The following is a 21,950-nucleotide window of genomic DNA, read 5'->3' on the forward strand; positions in this document are numbered from 1 at the left end:
CACCATAGGTGCACATCCACTTGTAGAATTGAAAAAATAATTGTGACGTCATAAGTCACGTGGTATGGGCACCATATTGGAAAAACCGAAAAACTTTGCACTTCGTTATCTCCGAAAGCGCTTCATATAAAAATTGAGACATGGCTCATTGTAAAGAACTCTCCATGGGAAATAACATGTGAATGATGATGTCATAGGTAGTAGCTCCATTACGACCATAATTCGAAAGGTACAAAACTTCATCGATTAAGATGAAATTTCTTGAGCATAATCTAGGAATAAATTAGTTTAGAAAACAAATAATGATGACGTCATTGGTCACGTGGTTCGGCCGCTATATTTGTTTTAACACAAAAGCCTTAAAAACCACTGAAAATACATTCTGACGAGGGTTTGCAATCTCTGATTGCTCTTTTTCTTGTTATCCTTATTGTCAAGGTCACCCAAAATGTGAAATCTGGGGGGTCCAGTTTTCATTACTTGCCGGAAAAGATTCCGGCAAGTATGTTGGTTGGTTGGTCTGTCTGTTTGTTACTTGCCGGAAAAGATTCCGGCCAGTATGTTGATCGGTTGGTTTGTCTGTCTGTTTGTCTGTCTGTTTGTCCGTCTGTCTGTCGCTCTGTGAGCAGCACAACATCTACACCGTTGCACGTAGAATCGCCAAACTTTACACACATATTTGTCTTGCCCTGGAATAGACTGTGCCCAATTGATGACGTCATTGGTCACGTGGTTCGGCCGCCATCTTGGAAAAACCGAAAAAACTTGCACCTCTATATCTCCAAAAGTGCTGAATATAAAACATTGAGACATGGCTCATTGTAAAGAACTCTCCATGGGGAATAAAATATGTTAATGATGATGTAATTGGTGCCTCCATTATGACGACATAATTCGACAACTACAAAACTTCATCCGATCAAGATGAAATTTCTTGAGCATCATCAAGGAATAAATTAGTTTAGAAAACAAATAATGATGATGTCATCGGTCACGTGGTTCGGCCACCATATTTGTCCAAAATGGCCGATCAAAAAGTACCCTCTGGCAAGTCCTCGGTCTCTGACCGATTTTTAATCTCTCTGTTTGTCTGTCTGTTTGTCTGTCTGTCTGTTTTTTCTGTCTGTTTGTGCGCAATACTACGTCTACACTGTTGCACATAGAATCGCCATACTTTACACACATATTTGTCTTGCCCTGGAATAGACTGTGCCCAATTTTTAACTCTCTAGGCCCAAGGCCTCCATTATGACGTCATAATTAGATAATTCGACAAGTATAAAACTTCATCCAATCAAGATGCAATTTCTTGAACGCCATGTCGGCATAAACTGGTGGAGGAAAAAAAATAATGATGATGTCATCGGTCACGTGGTTCGGCCACCATCTTGGAAAAACGAAAAGACTTTGCACCTCCATATCTCCGAAAGTGCTGAATAGAAAAATTGCGACATGGCTCATTGTAAAGAACTCTCCATGGGGAATAAAATATGTTGATGATGATGTCATAGTTGCATCCATTATGACGTTATAATTCGACAAGTACAAAACTTCATCCGATCAAGATGAAATTTCTTGAGCATAATCTAGGAATAAATTAGTTTGGAAAACAAATAATGATGACGTCATCGGTCACGTGGTTCGGCCGCCATATTTGTCCAAAATGGCCGATAAAAAAGTACATTCCGGCAAGTTCTCGGTCTCTGACGGATTTTTCATTTGTTTGTCTGTTTGTTTGTCTGTTTGTCCGCACAGAATAAATATGATTTTCTCTGCAACCATTTTCCAATTGACAAGAAATTTTCACCATAGTTGCAAATCCACCTGTATAATTTTTTAATGATAATTATGACGTCATTGGTCACGTGATTCGGCCGACATCTTGGAAAAAATCGAAAAAATTTGCATCTCTATATCTCGGAAAGTGCTGTATAGAAAAAATTGAGACATGGCTCATTGTAAAGAGCTCTCCATGGGGAATAAAATAAGTTAATGAGGATGTCATAGGTGCCTCCATTATGACGTCATAATTCGACAAGTACAAAACTTCATCCAATCAATATGAAATTTCTTGAGCGCCATGTCGGCATAAACTGGTGGAGAAAAAAAAATGAGGACGTCATCGGTCACGTGGTTTGCCAGCCATCTTGGAAAATCCGAAAAAATTTGCACCTCTATATCTCCGAAAGTGCTGAATCGAAGAAATTGAGACATGGCTCATTGTAAAGAACTCTCCATGTGAAATAAAATATGTTAATGATGATGTCATAGGTGCCTCCATTATGACGTCATAATTCGACAAGTACAAAACTTCATCCGATCAAGATGAAATTTATTGAGCATAATCTAGGAATAAATGAGTTTAGAAAAAAAAATAAAGATGACGTCATCGGTCACGTGGTTCGGCCGCCATATTTGTTTTAACACAAAAGCCTTAAAAACCACTGGAAATACATCCTGGCGATGGTTTGCAATCTCTGATTGCTCTTTTTCTTGTTACATATGTTGTGGATACTGTTTTTGTTATTATCCATTTGGAACATCATGAGTACCTATGCAAGTGAGAGTTGAAGAGGGGTGAAAAGGTTAAAAGATGGAAACGTACACAACTGCACATATAATACATCACCTCCAGCACATAACCTTACCTCGTAATAACATTTGATGTTGCTGAAGAATATCATTGTTAGGAAATAGCTTACTCTTAATCATTGCATGCAATCTGGTGTCATACATCACATGAGTATGTAGGAATTTATTTTGGGCTATGTCCTGCTTTAACCGAGTATATTATTGTGTTGCAATCTTAAAATACATGTTATCAGAGAGGAACATTAAAGAAGATAACCTGACACGAAAACGATTCTCAGGTAGCTAACGATGTTGCACCGATTCTGGATGGACACCTTGCCAGCTGCCCCGACAGTTAGCGATATTCAATTTGGCAACATTGATTACCTTGGTTGTGAAAAGCCTTTGCTGCCATAGATTTTCTTTTTCCTATGAATAGATGCAGTTTGTATCTCAGAGAGAGGGAAATTTGTTTACAGGAAAAGTCACTGGATTACACTTTCATATTATTTGGTAGAGCTTGAACCTCAAAAAATGCAAATTTGACTTCAAAATGTGGTTTGAAGTTTTTGAAGAAAAAGCCGGATGGAATATTCATTCTCTGGTCCTCTTGTATTTTTTTATTTATTTGTTTGTTTATTGGGTCATATCTCGATTCTGGAAGAGATTGACTTATAAATTTGGTAGTGATATCCGGATGGCTGTCCATCCGTCTGTCCATCTGTCCATCCGTTAACTTTTTGCTATTTTGGCTACTCCTCACACATCTCCCAGCTGATTGTTCTGAAACCTGACACATGAATACAAGACAGTATCCCGCACAATCGCTCAGGCTTCGATTTTTCGATATCGGATCATGAGGGTTCAAGCAGGGGTTAATCCCCAAACTTTGGATCCCTACTTGTCCCTTATTTACCAACAGATTGCTCTAAAACCCGACACAGCTCTTCTTCTCGATGGTCCACAGAATCGCTCATCGGGGGCTTCCAAGGGGGTTTTTCTCAAATCAGCAGAGGTCCGAACTACAACGTCAAGAGATGAGCGTCAACCCACTCGGGGGGCTATTTTATTTTTTTATACAAAGTCGAGGCTTGTGGAGGATCTAGAAAAATAAATTAAGAAGATACCCTAAAAACCCTTAACTATTGTACATCCTTTATTGGCAATATTGTATCTGAGATATGACCAAGATGTTTTATTGACAGTCGGATTCATGTACCGTGCATAAAGTGTGACATGTTTATTGCACTTTCAGCCATTTCATGTCTACAGCAGGCTATATTGTGAGGAATGTTTGATGGTGTGCACATGTGCAAACTTTAGTTAATCAGGAGAATCTCGTTTATAAGTGTTAATTGCTATGCCAGTTGGGAGATTTAAATCCAGTGGTGCTAAACACTTGAAGCTAATGAAGGAAAGTAAAAGGAATTAAGTTGGTATTTTGGCCTGCATTCGGACCCACCTGCAAATCAATGATGTATTTGGTCTTAAACACAAAGTAAGGCCATTAATTGAAAGATAATTGCCATCGCTTTTCCATTAGGTAAGACAGTTCCGACCCTTCCTCTACAGACAAATAAATACAGTACAAGCCTGAAATCAATATATAAGCAAACATCAAAACATATAAACGTTAAAACACGCATATATTCGTGTTTTCACAGCAAAAATGGTATTATTGAAGGTTTAACAGTGATGACGCGTTGATGTTTCAGTTTGTATTCAAGAAATAACAAAGCTTATTAATTGCGGTTTAATAAATTGCATCAGGAGCTAAAATACTACGTTACCCTCGATTTGGATTGTCAAAATTACGTTTTTTGCCAATCAGCAATATGAACACAATCAAATCGCCTCCATATATATTCGTATCTGATATAGCATGACCTTTGGCATGATACAGTGCTTGAACCTGTGAAGACATTGAATCAATGATTTTCTGGATGGCAGAAAATGCCTCATACAGATTTTGCCAAATGTGGAGTAGATTTTGTTGCAGCCCTTGCACATTACTTGGCAGAGTTCGGCTTTTCCGCAGATCCCCGATCCATATTTCCAGACATGTTTGATGGCATTCATGTCGTCTAAATGTGGTGCCCAGGCAATAAACTGTAGCCCACTCCGTCTCTTCCAAGCACAGGTGCTTCTGGATATTATGGATGTATATATAGCATGTGGCTCCATCTATCTGTAGTAAACGTGTTCTATACTGCCAAATACCTTGCTGGTATATTTGTGGTATGAGGATTTATCGTATACCAGCCAGTCATTTTCAGGATTGCTCCGCAATGTCCTCCAGCTCGGTAATACTCAATTTGGGTTGGGAGGGGGAGTTAGGGTTAGGATTAGGGTTAGGGTTAGACCTTTTCATTTTTCAGAAATCCACCGGAACTGTCCGCTCGACGAGCAACAGATAACGGGACAGCCCCATACAAGCTCTCCTTGCCGACATGTCTTGCAGCCAGAACCTGTCTTGCAGGTCATCCCACGTCATTCCCGATGAAACCCAGTTGATAATTTCCAGCTTCACTGTTGCTGGTCAAACTCACGCATCATGTGCCCCCATAATTTGGGGTCATGTTTACTTCAGCCAGTAAGCCTGGTGTTGGCTTCATGATTACGGTGCTGGGTTTGGAATTGTAGGATCCTGAGTTCAAATCCTGGTTGATTGTTGAATTGGGTTGATTGAGGGGGGGTTGACAGGTGGGGTTGATTGAGCCTGTCATCCTTCCGAGGTTGGCGAAATGAGTACCAGCTTACTGGGATGAATGAGCCATTCAAGTATCCTGCAATCAGTGATGCCCTGACCAGGATTGTGCACAATAGTCAAGAAATTGCTTCGGCAGCCATATGCACCTGATGATTGATGTGGGAGTAGACATAATCATCATCATCATCATCATCATCATCATCATCATCATCATCATCATCATCATCACTTCAGCCAGTAACTCTATTGTACTCCCGCTCATTTTATGGGGAAAGATGGGCAAAAAGACAACCAAAACATTAACAAACAAGTACAGATACATTCAAAGTACACCGCCCCCATGCCAAATAATTAAATATCCTACAGCGCGGCATTGCCGGGGAGCCTCCGGCGCCCGGAAATACCGCAGTGCAGCTCATAGAGGCTGCATTGGGAGGGAGAGGTGTACACTAATTGATTGATTAATTGTATAATTAAAATCAATAAAAGATTATCACAAAATATTTTCTTAATCAATTGGCTAATAGCATAACTAAACCACTAGTGCTTCATCCGAAGATGTATCTTATAGAAATTTAATCAAATAAGTCATTAATAAAAAATTAAATAATTAATTGATTAATCAATAAGTAATTCATCGATTAATCAATAAATAATGAATCGATGAAATGATTAATCAATAAATCAAAAATATCCTTGATAGCCACATCACTTGGTCACTGTCATGTCCAAATATTAGCTTCCCAGCTCAAAAGGTGCCTGAGATATTGGCCAAATGAGAAAGAAAATAAATAAATGATTAATAATGAAAATAAATAAATGATAATCATTAACAAAAATTAAATTATCAATCAATTCGGTCACAGAACACATAAACCACCACCATTTCATCAGAATCTGTAACTGGGGGGAATTTTTTTTTTTTAGTAATTAATCGAATAATTAAATAATTAATCGATTAATTGATTAATCAAAAAATCAAAAATATCCTTGATAGCCACATCACTTGGTCACTAATGTCCAAATATTAGCTTCTGAGCTCAAAAGGTGCCTGAGATATTGGCCAAATGAGAAAGAAGATAAATAAATGATTAATAATGAAAATAAATAAATAATAATCATAAAAAAATTAAATTATTAATCAATTCAGTCAGAGAACACATAAACCACCACCATTTCATCAGAATCTGTAACTTAAAAAAAAATTAAATTTTTTGTCATTAATCAAATAATTAAATAATTAATCGATTAATTGATTAATTGATTAATTAATAAATCAAAAATAGCCTTTGCAGCCAAATCACCTGGTCATTGGCATGTCCAAATATCAGCTTCCTAACTCAAAAGGTGCCTGAGTTAATGGTCAGAAGAGAAAGGAAATTTGATTAATTAAATAAGTACTTCATTAATCGCTAATAATTAAATAACTCCTCAATTAATTGATTAATCAAAAAACAAAAAATACTGTTTTTGACAAAGGACCCTGCTCACTACTGTGCCGAAATTTCAGCTTCCTATCTCAAAGGATGGCTGAGATATCGCCCGGACAAACAAACAAGAAAACAAGAAAGCAAGAAAGAAAACAAACAAGAAAGAAAACAAGAAAGAAAACAAGCAAGAAAACAAACAAACAGAGTGAAAGCTGAGTACTCCCTTTCAGCGTGCGTCACTGCCGAGCCCCCTTCGGTGCCCGGCAATGACGATTTGCAATGCCTGTAGATGGCATAGGAAAGGTGCGGTGTACAACTATTGAAAAACTAATAAACATTCCTTCTTTCTACACATAAATAAAATGCAGCATAATCGATACGATGCTCCCTTCTTAACATTGCTGCACATTGCATTAAGGGTATGCACAACTAACCCTTTCCCTATTCTATTATAACACTCATTTCCCACATGCTATTGCCGGGTTGTTTAGAGCGCATATCAATGTAGTACTATGCACACAAGATGAAACATATGGTGTATTTTAAGCGGTGAAGTCTCTTCAATATTTGACTATGTCCATCGTAAAAATGAAGAAGAAGAAGAAGAAGAAGCTTTCTAACTTAACCCATCGTCTTTAATTCTAAAGGGTTAGAAAGCATACTAAAGGGTTCTAAATGGTCAGTCTCACGGCTTCTAAAGGGTAATTCTGAAGGGTTCTAAAGGATAATTCTAGGGGGTTTAAAGGGTAATACTAAAGGGTTACAAATGGTAATTCTAAAGTGTTCGAAAGGGTTCTAACGGGTGATTCTAAAAGGTAATTCTAGAGGGTTCTAAAGTGTAATTCTAAAGGGTAATTCTAGAGAATTCTAAAGGGTAATTCGAGAGGGTTCTAAAGGATAATTATTAAGGGTTCTACATGGTAATTCTAAATGGTTATAAAGGGTTATTCTAGAGGGTTCTAAAGGGTAATTATTAAGGATTCTACATGGTAATTCTAAATGGTTATAAAGAGTTATTCTAGAGGGTTCTAAAGGGTAATTATTAAGGATTCTACATGGTAATTCTAAATGGTTATAAAGGGTTATTCTAAAAGGTTTGAAAGGGTAATTCTAAACGGTAATTCTAATGGGTTCTAAAGGGTAATTCTAAGGGGTGATTACCAAAATTGGTGAATATATAGGGCACTAGGAAAGAGGGCTATGAATGAAGGCATTGAGGAAGGAAGCCAAGTGAGACGAAATCTAACTTTGATGTTGTAGATGACTGTTGTGGAATTTTGGACAGTATGTAATTGATGAATCAATAATTCAATGTCCAAACAATATTTGTCAGAAGAAGGATTGAAAATTTTAATTCCCGAGGAGGATATCACTTTTGTTTACAAGAAGATACACAGCAAGAAACAATAAACCCTTATCAAACCAAGAAGAACACACTGTAAATCAGGAAGAGCACATTACAAAATACACTACAAAATCCTAAGTCCTGGTAGAGTAGAGATGTACATCAAAGAAAACATCATAAGGATACACCAAATACACAGTAGCATGCACAGTTTTTTTTCTTTTTTCGGGAACTGAGTGGCGTGCTGACGAGGAGGGGAGTGTCGTTGAAGCTGAAGGGAAAGGTGTATGCTGCATGTGTGAGAAGTGTTATGATTTATGGGAGCGAGACATGGGTAATGAACGTGGAGCAGCAACGACGGCTGGAAAGGGTGGAAATGCGAATGGTTCGGTGGATGTGCGGAGTATCGTTGAGAGAGAGGAAGACAAATGATGAATTGCGAAAGATGATTGGGAATAGAGCCTGTGATTGATGCTGTGAAGAGGAACAGGTTGAGATGGTTTGGTCATGTGTTGAGGAAGGATGAAATTGACTGGTTGAGAAGAGTGATGGAAATGAATGTAGAAGGAAGTAGAGGACGGGGAAGACCGAGAAAGACTTGGCTAAAGATGGTGGAAGAAGAAATGCGGGCAAGTGGGTTAACAAGGAGAGATGCAGAAAATAGGGCAAAATGGAGAAGATTGTCATGGGGACCGCAAGGCTAACCCCCGCTCGAGCAGGGAAAATGGCCTTAAAATGCATGTTGTTGTTGTGTTGTATGCACAGTATACAATATCGACATACAGTATCGAAAAATCCAGTAAAAAACCCTAAGTACAATATCAACATACAATATTTACAGACCAAGTGAAATCATAAGTACAATTTCAACATACAATATTATAAACCAAATGAAATCCTAAGTACAATATCAACATACAATATTTACAACCCAAGTGAAATCCTAACAGCTGAATTTGTCAGCATGTCTTTTATACTGGCTGGAAACAAAGAAATAAATTGGGAGGAGCAAGTGAAAGGAGGAGAAAAGATGGGATTGGTCACATGAAGAAAAGGGGAGGAGAGTAGTAGGATGGGTTGAGCAAAGTGGGGGGATCGAGAAATGGGGAAATGCAATTTGATAGGTCGAGTGAATGTTGGGATGGGCAGACTTCTTGCTGAGTGTTTTAGACATTAGGTCTGCATATCAAATATTCTTTATGAGGCACATCTGTTTCCCATTGTCTTTTGTCAGACCTAGTGGAGCCATCATTCTTTTAATTATCCTTGAAGACTTCAAGGACATTTGAAGGTCATTCATTGACTGTACATTCTTTGTCAAACTGCAAACTCATCTTTTCGCTCATAAGTCAAAAGATAATTATAATGAATATACATATTATATAGAACATATGGATATATTGTGTAGTATAAGAAAAAGTATAAACTTATATATATATATATATACAGTGCGTATCAAAAAAAAGGTAATCCGAATTCAATGGGTTAATATGCAAAGATTATTTAGTTTGACAATTTACATGTGGTTTACCAATTATGAGGAGATCCTCAGCTTTCCATTGATGCCTTTCATGCATCATTGCTGTCACACATTACCGAGTACATGTTCATTGAAAATGACAAGTTCAAATCGCATTTTTACAAGTTTGGCTAATCGATGCAAGTCAGTTTGAAATGGACGCAATACTTGTCGACTGCCAAGTTGATTATGTAAAATTGTTAAGCTGTTCTGGTAATCGTCGGTTGCGTCATCCTTTGTTTAATATGGGTATTTAAGATGGGCCTATGGTGTATGGGTTTAGAGACAGTCTGAGTCATTGAAAAGATGGTTCAACTTACGACTGAACAGCGGACCTTCGTGGTTACAACCTTCCACCAAACTGGAAGCTTGCAGGGAACTCGTGATGCGTTCAGGGAACGTTTCCCAGAATGGGAGCCTCTAGCAGCCAAAACCATCTGGGCGAATGTTAGAAAATATCAAGAGCATGGCACTGGCCTCAACCGTAACTAGGGGAATTCTGGTAGGAGGCGCACTGGGCGATCGGAAATGAACATTGCAGCAGTAAGGCAGCAAGTTTTGGAGCATCCTCGGGATACAGCACAAGACGAAATGGGACGGGATTGCCTTAGGCAACATTCAACCGAATCACAAGACTGGACCTCCACCATTCACATCCGGCATCAACTTACGCCAGGGGATTTTTCCAGGAGGCTGGTGCTTGCCGGATGGTTGATAGCATGTTGCGAAGCAGATGTCAATTTCCTGCGGTATCTCGTTATCGGCGACGAAGCTGCTTTCGCCATGGATGGCAAGGTCAATACCCATAATGTTCTTGAATATGCACCGACAGGACAACCCCCGGAATTTAACTTTGACACCAACATGAATCGACAAAAGTGGACTGTTTGGTTGGGACTTTGTGGAAGTGGTCAGGTGATCGGACCATTTTTCTTTCAAAGGAATGTCAATGGTAACAGGTATTTGCAGATGATCAATGATGAAGTTTTACCGTAGCTGGAGGAGAACTTTGAGCGACAGGTTCGTGGTGTCTTCAGATATCTCTGGTGGGCCCAAGACGGCGCCAACAAGGTGTCCGTAACTCCTCCCTGTGATCTTGACAAATTGCAGGGCCGTATTCGACATGAAGTGGATGCTTTGGGCAATGACCCGGCTTTGGTGAGACGAGCAGTTCAGGTTCAGGGCATGCTCCGCCGCTGTGAGCTTTGTGTTGAAAGGGGAGGTGGACATGTTGAAGGTGTAGGTGCATAAAGGCCAATCATTCCTGAGAAAAGCTCACATCTGACGGTCATTTTGCACCAATTATCCTGACTTGCATCGATTAGCCAAACTTGTAAAAATGCGATTTGAACTTGTCATTTTCAATGAAGATGTACTCGGTCATGTGTGACAGCAATGATGCATGGAAGGTATCAATGGAAAGCTGAGGATATCCTCTTAATTAGTAAACCACATGTAAATTGTCAAAATAAATAAGCTTTGCATATTAACCCCTTGAATGCGGATTACCTTTTTTTTGATACGCACTGTGTATATATATATATATATATATATATATATATATATATATATATATATATATATATATATATATATATATATATATATATAGATATATATATATATACTAGCAGAAGTACCCGGCATTGCCGGGCGGGGGAGGGGAGGGGAGGGGGAAGAGGAGGGGAGGGGAATGGGGGGGAGGGTAGGAGAGGGGGGAGGGGAGGAGAGGAGAGGGGGGAGGGGAGAAGAGGGGGGGGGGGGAAGTACCCGGCATTCCATGTATAAACGTGAGGGAGAAGAGGAGGGAGGGGGAGGGGGAGGAGAGGGGGGAGGGGGAGGGGGAGGGATGGGAGAGGAGAGGGGTGGGAGGGGGAGGGGGAGGGGGGAGGGGGGAGGGGGAGGGTGAGGGGGGAGGGGAAGGGGAGGGGGAGGGGGATGGGGAGGGGAGGAGGAGGGGGAGGGGAGAGGGGAGGGGGAGGGGGGAGGGCGCGCGAATCGTCGAATCAGCGCGCTGCTCTGCCACCGATTCAGATTCCGTGTATAATATTCCTCGCTGAAAAAAAATATGGATCTAAAGATGAAAGAAAAAAAAACCTATGTGGTGTGAATGGCAATGTTCCTCGCTGAAATGTGAAAAAACGCAATCGCGCGGCAAGGAACATCACGTGATCGCTCTGAGCGATCGATTGCAACTCTGCGTCGTGTCGTGGGCGTGGCCAACCGGGCCTCATGCTCCCAGGTGATTGGCTAACTCGAGCTCGAGAGAGAGCCATAATGCGCTACGTTATGGCAAAAAATATGGATCTAAAGGTGAAAGAAAAAAAAACCTATGTGGTGTGAATGGCAATGTTCCTCGCTGAAATGTGAAAAAACGCAATCGCTTTTCGCTCTGAAATACGTGCGAATGCGTAACTGAGTTAATGGCGGCAAGGAACATCACGTGATCGCTCTGAGCGAATCAACGCGCTGCTCTGCCATTCCGGTCGTAATATTCCTCGCTGAAATGCGCTGAGGTAAAAATATGGTAAAAAAAAAATTATGAAATAAATTTTTAGGTCGGCCATGTTCTTCCCAGGCTCAATGGCCATGTCTGTGCCAAATATCAAGTACGTGAGCCTCTCCGTTTAGGAGTCTATCGGTAACATTACACCTACACACACACACACACAAACTGTGTTTTATATGTATATATATATATATATAATTATATATATATATATATATATATATATATATATATATATATATATATATATATATATATATATATATATATATATATATAGACTTGGCATTTAATATGGAATATTTTTTTTGTGGGGGTGAACTTACTTTTCAAGATGTCTTCGAACCAAAAGTTCATTGGAATTATGTTGAAATTCTTCTAGATTTTGTTAATGTGACCTTTAAAATAAATAAAAACCACATTTGACATTTTGAAGCAAATAAATTGATCCTTGAAAGTGATGAAACTGATATCGAACTCAATTCACGGACAGTACTGTGTTAAACCTCTGTACGTTTTCCAGAAGTATCTCTTTATTTTGCACATTAGACAAAAATATTTTCAACAAAAACAAAAGCTAAATTATGACTGAGATTACGGACAGTAAAATTACAGTTCAGTACTTCGTGTAACCCCCACGAGCATTCAGGAGAGCACGTACACGTTGAGGCATGCTGTTCACGAGATTTGCCAAGGTTTGGACAGGAATCGCTTGCCATGCAGTGACAATAGCCTGCTGCAATTCACGCACAGTGGTGGGCTGCTGGTCCAAGTTGTCGATTTGACGCGTTAATTCTGCCCACAAGTTCTCTATCGGATTCATATCCGGGGACATGGCAGGCCACTCCATATGCTCTACACCACGGTCAGCAAGAAAGTGTTGGATCATGCGAGCACGATGAGGCCGTGCATTGTCATCTTGGAAGACAAAGTTTCCTCGAAAGGCTGCACGAGCAAATGGAAGCAATGTTTCTTCCAGAATGACCCTGTACTTGAACTGGTTCAGGTTTCCATTCAGAACAACCAGGTCAGTTTTGTCCCCTGCATGAAAAGCAGCCCAAACGGTCACCCCACCACCTCCAGCTTGGACTCTTGGCACTATACAATCTTCGGTGTGGCCTTCATGTACTTGTCTGCGCACTCGGACGCGGCCATCTTGACGATAGACCAGAAATCTAGACTCGTCACTGAAGGTTACGTGATTCCAGTGTCCTGGCTGCCATTGACGGTGCTCTCTGGCCCACTGCAATCGGCGCTGGCTGTGTTGTCTGGTCAGGCGTGGCTTTCTCAGGGGACGCCTGGCACGATAGCCTGCTTGAACCAGTCGTTGGTTGACTAGCCTTCTGGATACAGGCACATTTGTCAGTTGCTGCCACTCAGCCCTAAGCCGATTAGCTGACTTGGTATGGCCATTGCAGACTAACCGGTGCAGCTGGTGACCATCTCTCCTTGTGGTTCTGCGTGGACGTCCTGGCCTCGGTATTGGAGTAGGGACACCCCTCTGAGCATTTCGTTTCAGGTTCTTTGACACCTGACCTTGAGTGATGCCATACTGCCGAGCAATAGCACGCTGTTTCATGCCAGAATTTCATAAAGCCACCACTCCATGACAAGCAGCGTTGTCAAGTTGATGGACCATCTCCAGAGGAAGCGGCAATAACTTTTGTAGACGTGCAGCAGTTGTTTTCCACTAATACAGAACGTAACAACCCTTATATACCCGATTGTGAAGCCAATCATCAAATGTGCCTGTCCTTACATTTTGTCACGCCACCTGTGATATAATCCTGTTATTGACTTCTTGCTGCGAAAGACAATCGGTGACATGGTTCTTTCAACAAAGACATCACGGAAGGGTAAAATAAACTCACCAGATTGATATACTGAGTTCATAAAGTAAACCCAAGTCAAGAAAAAAAAATATATTCCATATTAAATGCCAAGTCTGTATATATATATACAGTAATACCCCGGCCTACGTCATTAATTGGTTCCATAAGCCGTGACGTAACTCGGTTTTTGACGTAAACCGGGCGTAATGTGTTTTAGCTCTTTCACGAGCCTCGATCCTGTATACAAAAAAATACAAAAAAAAAAAGCCTTAAAAATGCCTTAAAATGAAGACAAACACTGTAAAACTAGAGTAAATAACTCGCGAAAGTATGTAACTATCGCTAAACCTTAAAGAACACTAAAACACATTTTAGTCATATTTTTAAATGAGTAATGAACACAATTAATAAATGAATTTGTAAAGAATAATAAATAAAATTAATAAGATTATGTTATTCACCTTAAACATGGCGTCTCTTCTGAACACAAACACACATTTTAGCAGTCTTAGCCGGCGGCGCTTTTTCAGTGACGTATGCGAGAATACGTTCTCTATCATGAATGATGGTCGATACCGTCGACCGTGGCAGCCCTAAGGCATAGACCTTATCGCGAATCGGTAAATATCAACAGAGGGCGCTCCACCGCAAAGCATGATGGGATCGAAAAGGGGGCAAAGGTAAACACGAACCCAGAAGAGGAAGCGTCTGTCTACGATCGACGCTGTGTTTACGGAAAGGAAGATGGCTAATGTGAAAGAAATTCAGCTTTTTTTGGCATTAAAATCCAGCGATTTAAAGAAATATTTGAGGGAAAGGGGGGTTCCCATTGTAGAAGTGAAACAACCTGCTTATGCAAGAACAGTTCCTGAATGTTGAAACCTCGATCGGCCATACAAATATCGCCGGGCTGGAACTTGTCTACAATGTTCGTCATCTTTACAATTTTTTTGTCCGACGTGTTTCCTCCTGTAGGTTTGGAAATGTATGAAATTGTTCCGCTAGGTGTAATACCAACAAGGCACTTGAGAGTAGGTCAATACTCTCACGTAGTGTGTCAATGTAAACAAGCAGTCTGTCAAAGTGACAGCAACCGCCGGCGGCGCTATTGCCCCTTTCCGATCCCATGACGCATTGCGGTTCCGATTCGCGATAAGGTCTATGCGCTATCACCGACACTTTTTCACCTTTTTCATACCTTTTAATCAGATTTAACTTATCTTCCATCGTAACCACATTACGCTTGGAGACACTAGCATTATCCTTCTTAGGACCCATGGCTAACACAGACACAGTAAAGGAATACTGTACGCCACCTCTGTTTTGAATGAGAACCAGCAGCTGCGCGTATGTACAGTATACTGTACGTACATTTATATATTTTTTTAATGTGCTTTTTATTGTATTTTTAATTGTTTTTTAGCTTCTTTTATTGTTAATTTATGTACTATTTTATTGATTTTAAACATATTTTTAAGGAAAAAAATTTTTTTCACGTCCGTAGGAGTGACGTAAAGTCGCACATAATGATGTTCGCTGAACTGAAATTTACTCTAGAAGAGTGGCGTAAAGTCTGATTTGACGTAGGTCAAAATGGCGTAAAACGGGGTATGGCTGTATATTGTTGAGGATCTCAGCGCCGGCCTTCTCCCCTTACCAAGGGGGGATTAGTCCCCTTGTCTTTGACTGACCAGGTTCGACCCGAGGCCTATGATGTCCTTTCCGGACAGCGCTAAATGGGGTTTTGGACCAGATTCTCTATTACCTAAGTACTAGCGCTGCCCTGAAACGAGGAGATACGCCTCGCACGAATCACGTGTGTTGGTGGATACGCCGAGCAGTAGCGAACACGCGATCCATGCCGTTATCAATTACTAGACCCCGATCCAAGCAGTTCTTATTCGTGCCATGCTTGCCCAATGGAGAAATCACAGAAGCGGTCGAATTGGGAAGAAAGGAAGAACAGAATTTATTCACACTATTCACAATGATGAGAAGAAGAAGAGACACAGTGCAGCCTTAAAAACAGTCTTAACTTACTACCCCAAGACAAACGGGCCCATCTCACACACAGACACACTCACACGGGGCTTGCTGATGAAGGTCAGGTGGATGGTCACCACCACGTCCAGGGATGGCTTCCGTGCATCTCTCTCTCCGGTCCCCAGCTCGTACCGGGCAGATGGTAAGTAGAGACGGCAGGAGCTATCCGCGTGTCGTTGGCGCACACAGGATAATACGGGGCGAACGGTAGGGTCTGGGCTCTGGCGGTTAACACTGGTGACTATTGCCGCGTTCACTCGCGTGGCTGCGTACATAATAGGCGAATACAGTTCAAAGCTTTGAAGCGCTGACACAATTAAGTGCTCTCAATGCCCTCACCGTAAAAGTCCTTCCAGCCCTCTTCTCTGTGAGTCCTTGTAAGTCCTTCGGGTAAGTCCTCTCCCGCACGTAAGCAAGTGAGTAAGTCTTCCGCACGTAAGTAAGTCTTCTGCACGTAAGTAAGTGAGCAAGTCCTGCTCAAGGGCTTTGTGCAGACTTTTATATCCACGCCCCGCGAACCTTCTAGCATTTGCCAGACACGCCTTACCACGCCCTATCACGCCATGCCCTTAGAGCCCTGGTTGGCTGGTGGCCTTACCGTCATCGCCTCTGACGCGCTCCTTGACACCGCCCCACCCTGACCCCATGCTCCTCTCTCTTCTCAGGCCTACCTCATGTTACTTGACTAGCGAGCGAACAAAGGACAGCGAATGCTGCTGGCAGCCAAAGCGTAACAAACTGCTGCGGGTAGCCAAAGTGTAACAAACTGAGGGATCAGCCAAATGGGGCACGGGATCAATTATGCCCATAGGTGGAATTTGGAGGGTGGCGCAAAAATGAAGGGACCTAAACTCATGTCTTTAAACAACGCAGATGTTACTAGGGGAAATGGCCTATACTCACACATACAATGACATAACTAATACTCTAAGTGGGCCTACGTGTTGCTCGTGGACTAACTATGGGGGGCAACCCTTTAGCCTTTAATGATGTCATATGTACAAATCTCAAAACCGTAGCAATATATATATACCGTTACAAAAAGGAATTGCATACACGTGGTCGTTATTTGGGATCGGCTTCCAGGATTTCTTTACACCTTCTTTCTTGAATGCAGACTAAATTTTTGAAAAAACCCTAATAAACTATAAGCTTTCATTTTTCTCAACTCATTCATTTGGATTTATTTGATTCAAAGTGTTCAAATTATTGCTTTTGGAAAGATTTACTGAGAACGTCTTATTTTTTTTACTCAAAATGCCAGAGATAGCTACCCTGCTGAAGCAAACTTGTATGCAACTGTATGAATTACAAGTATTTATTTCCGAATTGTTTCCGGGTCTTGTTTTTGTAAAACCAAGACTGCACACAATTTTTATAGTTCTATACGCAATTTTTTTCAAAACCTAGCTATAAGATTAACTTGTATATGAAGAGCAAGTGGGAAGAAAGAAAGGTACATGCGAATTACCATTCCCCAGAGGTCATGTAGGGAAAATCATTTGCTCTCAAGTATGCAAGTGGGAGGGAATACACCCCTCCACCCTGCAAAATAATTTACAAGTATTTTGCATCTCACTTATCAAACAATGTTTTATTGCATACTCCATACTGAGTTAATTTGACCTAGAGGACAGTTATGATTTCACCAAGTTTGTTTGGCCAACAGGCAAACAATAAATGCAAATGAAGAACATTCCTCTCGATGGAAATTAGTTTTTACCAAACACAATGGAAATGGTAAACAAGTGTCTTTGAATCAGACATCGTGGCGCCAGCTGTCAGCCATATTATTTACCTAGAAAACCTCATCTTTCTACAACTTGCCTACAGAATTCGGTATAAAAACATTTTATACTTATATTTGAGTGTATTAAAAATATAATGCAATGTGATTTTCTGAATCATTATTTGTTATTGTACAGAATTATTTATCATTTGGGAAGACTCAATCTAATACTAATACTATATTTCAAAGCATCATTTCTTTAACTATATTACCCTTAGTCATAAAGAAATATTATATAGAATATATGGATATATTGTGTAGTATATAAAAAATCTATAAACTTGTATGTATCATTAAAAAGTTGTACACAAGATAAGTAGGTTCTAAACACACGATTTTGACAGGTTGTGGCTCATATAAATCACTCGATTCATAGAATTATTTTTACACTTCCTCAATAGCTCCTTTGGTCCTGTATCCAGGACCATAATATAGAAGTGTTCAATTTAATTATTTCAGTCACAGGTTGACCCTGTTTTGAGCAACAATCGTTCAGAATTTTAACCCTGCTTTCACAAATAACTTACCTCTACCTACAGCATGCATACACCATCCTGATGGAAAAGTTTGTTTGTTATTAGGCATTGTCTTGCATGTTGAATCCCTCCGTTGTTGACAGTTCAATTTGTTGCAGAGCTCTTTCATTCAAGTGATCCACTTCCTTTAATATTTGGCAAATATTCATGTGTGATTCTCTGCAGCAGGATGAACGCTGGAACTTTGTGCTCCTGTCATCAAAGAGTGACCCTTATCTCTCATGTGCTTGAGGAACCAGGTACAGGTCACAATCTTCTCTATGCTTGCAATGCACAATCTGCCACGTCTCAGCAGCACACAAGCCATTGCGCGTTGAATCACCAATATGGTTGTAGATGGGCAAGATCACAAAACGACTCTGCACAGCTGGCAGCATCACTGCCATTCTTACAACAAGCATTAGCAGATCTTCACCAAGGCTGTGTCCAGTTTCATCTGGCCTGCCCTCTCAAGCAGAGAGTGTGAGGAGCTGCACAAATCCCGCTCAATCAACAGAATTGTGTGAAGTAAGGACCAAAGCAGGAGGTGCATCGATGAAGGCTCCAGGATCATGATGTCCAATTGAGCCATGATGCACACCAGGAACAGCCAGTTGAGCTATGAAGGCCCAGTGTCCAGCGCAGTCCAGCAGTCCCATCCAGGACACACCCTCCTTTGGCAATCAGCAGTGTTGCGATGTCATGTTGAAATATCAGGCAGGAGCTGTAGTTTGCCATGCCAATGGAAGAAGAAACTTTGGCTGTTGATGTGAGCTCCAAAACAGGTGCTGATGTGATAGATATTTCTGATATTGTACTGGAGCAGGTGGTGACTTTCAACCCACATATAACAATGTGGTTCAGGCAAGTGGTCACTTGAAACTCCTGTGAGGGTAGGTGAACCACAATTATCAATTTTCCAAAGGAAATTGTCTTTCCATGTTTCGAAGGTGCATGCCATAATAATTTCATCTTGAGCCAGCCAAATTCTCTGATCATAATCTCCAGCAACTCTTCCAAAAGCCTCTTTTCGATTCGTACAAGTGGGTTATTCTCCTCTTTCATTTAATCACACCAGAGCCTGTTTCCACCACACTGGATCATGTAGAATCATTTTAAAACATGAAATTAACACATTATAACTGACAATATAATTAATATCCCGATTATGTCCTGCCTTATAACAATTTACATTGATTCACAGGTTCCCCTAGAACATTTGAAAGATTATATTTCATGTGTAACACCTGAACAAAACATATTAAATCAGGGGTGTACATGTTTCGAGCATAACCAAAGTACATATGAATGTATTCAATAAATCTTCAAAATTGTATTTCCCTTTTCCTCACAAAACAAAATACTCAAAATTCTATCACCCAGAAATCTCAAATCTTATCATGTATTCAATCAACATTTGCACAATCATGTGGTCCTCCCACCACAAGGTGAGAAGGAAATCAATCATTACTGTAACTTTTAAATAATTCGTCTTCTTTCATCAACCTTACTTTCATATTTTACTTCCAAAATATCTCATGTAATTCACAGGTGCTCAACATAGCATCAGCAAAATCTTTTTTTCAAATCAAATCAAAGCAAAAATCCAAAATTAACCATTTATGTATTCTTATCATAATTAGCACAGATCTCCTTCGTATCAATTTTCAACAAAAAACTGTGTGTATATGATTCACATTGCTTTCAGCACATAATTTCTTGAAATCGTTATTACCTCCATTTTTTTCTTTATTTTATGACAAATAAAACAAACAAACAAATAATAGGCCTCAATTTATCAACCTGAATGTTTGTTTATAATAGGCCTAATTTTTCCCATCCTTAACAATTTTCTTTCACATTATTTTCATTATCTCTCACATTCATTCTTTTACAAAATCTGTTGCCAAGATCTGTATTTTCCTCCTCTCCTTTTTATTAATATCAACCATTTTCTCTCGCAATGGAATAGTCCATTATTCATATAAATAATCATAAGAGTTTTGTAAAACATCTCTATCTTTAAAACTTAGCCAATTATTTTAACCCACATGTTTCCCCCAAAAAACAACAAGTCACATTCCCTGTCTATTGCCAACATTGTTCATCGTTTAAGTATCATTCAGAACTAAAATTTTACTAATCCATCAACTTGTAGATGCATATATTTATATCCCATTAACCCAAGAACTCTCAATTGCTTGGTTTTTTAGTAATGCCATATATCCATATTTCTTTTCAAAATGTTCCTGACATACATATTAATCCCATTAGACCTCAAATAACCTGTAATCCTAGAAATCATTTCGTGACATTTCAACAACGATTACCATATTATTGTACTTCTTATCTGTGGAAGATCTTACTGTGGAAGGAATGTATGGAGACAAAAGGTCTGAAGGTGAATATCGGAAAGACAAAGGTGATGGCAAGTGGTAAAGCATGTGGTGAGGTGGAAAGAACTGGGAAGTGGCCGTGTGCTGTGTGCAGGAAGGGTGTCGGAGTGAACTCCATTCAATGTACAATGTGTGCTGAGTGGGTTCATCAAAAATGTAGTGGTCTGAGAGGGTCATTAACCAGTGTGGCAGCTACATTCAAATGTAAGGTGTGCACAGAGGGAGCTGCAGATGGAGGAAATGTTGAGTTGGATCTTGGAGACGGCGTGAAGCTGGAAGGTGTGAAAACATTTTGCTACCTCGGAGACATGCTGAATGGAGAAGGTGGATCAGACTCGGCAACGGTTGCTCGAGTGAGATGTGCATGGAAGAAGTTTCGGGAACTGAGTGGCGTGCTGATGAGGAGGAGAGTGTCGCTGAAGCTGAAGGGAAAGGTGTATGCTGCATGTGTGAGAAGTGTTATGATTTATGGGAGCGAGACATGGGTAATGAACGTAGAGCAGCAACGAAGGCTGGAAAGGGTGGAAATGCGAATGGTTCGATGGATGTGTGGAGTATCATTGAGAGAGAGGAAGACAAATGATGAATTGCGAAAGATGATGGGAATATTGCCTGTGATTGATGCTGTGAAGAGGAACAGGTTGAGATGGTTTGGTCATGTATTGAGGAAGGATGAAAGTGACTGGTTGAGAAGAGTGATGGAAGTTAATGTAGAAGGAAGTAGAGGACGGGGAAGACCGAGAAAGACTTGGCTAAAGATGGTGGAAGAAGAAATGCGGGCAAGGGGGTTAACAAGGAGAGATGCAGAAAATAGGGCAAAATGGAGAAGATTGTCATGGGGACCGCAAGGCTAACCCCCGCTCTAGCCGGGAACATGGCCTTAAAATGCATGTTGTAAAATGCATGTTGTTATCAGTAACAACCCACACATTCAAAGGACAGATAGCAGTTTCCTATGTGTATACCTATGTAACAGGTGTATGAATATGTAACAGGTGTATGCCTCCAGGGGCACTGTTTCCTGCCCTTTTTATCGACCTTATAAAATATCCACACCACTCATTAAAAATACTATAAATCACATAATTCCACTGTTCCTTCAGTGAGGCCATGTTTTCCTTATGGTTGAAGATTCACATTTCATTCCATTAATTGGAGCATCCCTTCATCTTTTTTATCATGAATTGTGATAAAAATTGATCATTTGAACACAAATTGAACAAAATTGATCAAACAAAACAGTTCCATTAACTCGACATTCTTTTCACAGCACAAAGTTCACTAGAACATC

The sequence above is a fragment of the Myxine glutinosa genome, chromosome 7 (genome assembly GCF_964187855.1).
Source record: "Myxine glutinosa chromosome 7, kmMyxGlut1.1, whole genome shotgun sequence".
NCBI lineage: Eukaryota > Metazoa > Chordata > Myxini > Myxiniformes > Myxinidae > Myxine > Myxine glutinosa.